The sequence below is a fragment of the Amphimedon queenslandica genome, unplaced genomic scaffold (genome assembly GCF_000090795.2).
Source record: "Amphimedon queenslandica unplaced genomic scaffold, v1.1 AMPQUscaffold_12042, whole genome shotgun sequence".
NCBI classification, from domain to species: domain Eukaryota; kingdom Metazoa; phylum Porifera; class Demospongiae; order Haplosclerida; family Niphatidae; genus Amphimedon; species Amphimedon queenslandica.
This window is the reverse complement of record NW_003547719.1, coordinates 12,102-14,568: the sequence shown is the minus strand read 5'-3', so window position 1 is coordinate 14,568 and position 2,467 is coordinate 12,102. Positions and strand designations below refer to the sequence as shown.

General features: G+C 33.3%; 1 long non-coding RNA gene across 1 annotated transcript; it reads right to left on the bottom strand.

Moving 5' to 3' along the window:
* Positions 1 to 1,700: 1,700 nt before the first annotated feature.
* LOC109588523 (uncharacterized) lies at positions 1,701 to 2,467 on the bottom strand. The gene is made up of 4 exons (XR_002188214.1): positions 2,398 to 2,467; positions 2,019 to 2,100; positions 1,878 to 1,956; positions 1,701 to 1,832 (listed from the first exon to the last, which is right to left on the bottom strand). It is a non-coding gene; the product is annotated as an uncharacterized LOC109588523 (long non-coding RNA).

Sequence of the window (2,467 nt, the reverse complement as noted above, 5' to 3'; positions counted from 1 at the left end):
AATGGTAAGCTACATAGTATTCATTATCTCTGGAGTAACTAATCAATACATTTTACAAATAGAGGGAGTACAGATAAGAGAGAGAAGGAGGGCAGAGGGGAGGAGGAAGGAAGAGAAAGGAAAGGGAATGAGAGAAAGTGAAAAAGAAGGAAAGAGAGGATATGTCACTCATAGTATTCTTACTAATACTATATTACTTACAAGATCAGTAAATGATTCATCCATTGTGTCTAACTGATCAACATTTTTACTAATAATATAAATACAATATGTACCACAATAATATCATAATATGTCACTAGTCTCTCTCTATACAGTACATCTATAAGTACCTCAATGGTGTGAATGGTCTTCTATTGGAACGATTTGATATAGTTCTCTTCACTTTCCTTCTCATTCCTTTAATACTATCACTAATAATTAATAATCAAGAAATAATAGATTGATGTAATACATGTACACAAACACTTTCTTTTTCTCCCTCCCTCCCTCTCTCTCTCTCCCTCCCTCTCTCTCTCTTACGTGAATGCTCTTTTAATGGTTCCAGTATCAATGGGTCCAATGCTACATCCAGTCTTTGGCATTGAGTGTAATATATCTGATGAGGTCTTCCATACAAACATATCCTGTAAACAACAACAAACAAAAATAATTAAAAATATAAAATGTTGATAGTCAATGCCTTATGATACATACATATGTACATGTATAAATAAAATTTGAGTTGATTGAGCAGTTTTTGAGTTATGAGCATTATAGGAATAGATTGTATAGCTGAAAATTGGGGGGGGGGGTAAAATTTTGGAAGACGACTAAAATTTTTATGACTTGCAAATTTTAATTTGGCAAATTTGTGTCCATGTGCCATTGAGCATGTACAATGTACATACATGTAATGGCTTGAAATGGCTGGTTTTAATTTTGGTGAATGGCTATCAAAATGCCAAATTTTCCAAAAACCCCCTGTACTATAGCCCGTGCTTTAATCTTAATAATGTCCCTACATTCACTGGAGATGAGGCACAGTTACTGGTACACATCATTTGAGATATTTTATTAATTAGTTCTGTTTTAATTGATGAGTCTCCGTTAATTTTAAAAGTTAATAATCTCTCCTGAGGATCATCAGACCAATGGACTAACAGACCAAAACCATTAACAACATCTAATAAAATAAATAAATAAATAAATAAATGTATCTTCACTATCAGTGAAATCAATGACTGATCTAATATTAGAATATGTGAGGAATTCCAAGTGTCTAAATATAGTAACAAGAACAACAGTAATACATGTACATGTACGTACATTACATGTATATGTATATGTACATGCATGTATACTAAAAATACATGTACATGTACCTGTATGTTTTGTATGAGTCCTTCATAGCAACAAAACCATGACCACTTCTTATCTTAGCAATCTGTAGGAGAGAGGGAGGGAGGGACACTAATTAATAAGACCATCCAATAGTACAGGGTATTTTTCACAGTTTTAGCATTTTCTTAAAATGGCCATAATTCAAAAAATTGAAGTCGGAATCAGCTGAAACTTTCTACACAGCATAAGGACATCAATATGTATCAGAAAATGTAATAAAAATTGGGAGTGATTTCGAAGCCATTTTTTTGAAAAAACCATGGGCTATTATAGTACAGGTGAAATTAGCATATAAAAATGAGACACTTCCTCTATCTCACCCCAATGCTGTCAGAGAAGAGGAACAATGCTATAGACAATGGTTTATTAGTCTTTCCATTATTGCTAATATTTAACTCCAACACATCATGTCTTGAAATAAACCAACGATGAGATGAAAGGACCGTCGCCTAAAGGGGAGGGGTCAGTTATTAAAGACCACACCTACTAATTACCGGGACGTCCTCAATGTCACGTATAAGTTCAAACATGTGCATCTGCTTCTCTGTCTTCCTCTTGTCTTCATTTATGTGTCTAGAAGAATTAATAATAATAAATAAATAAAATACATGTACATGTAGTGATGTATAACTCACTCCATTACATTCTTAAGTTTTTCAACTGATTCCTCCAACTGCTTGTAATCAATGTGGCCAGTATCAGTACGCTTTAATAAATCTATAGCACAGTAATAAAAAATAATCCATCTACATGCAGACAGTACATGTAGATGGACTGTACAGTGATCATTGTAATTGTCTAGAGATGAAATTTTGGCGTATTGCTTAATTTTCGGTGATTGGCAGGTTTTAATATATATTCACATGTCCCATTGAACATGTGCATATATGGTTCAAAATGATGGGCTTTAATTGGGAAAAAGGCTATCAAAATGAGGGAATTATCCACCCAACATCAGCTAAATTACAATGTACAGTACATGTAAATACTAGTATTTATATAATATACATGTACCTTGTAGTAATAATATGATCCTTGGTATTCTTTGTACTGGTGTTATCAGTAGTTCTGATAGTGTCTGGCG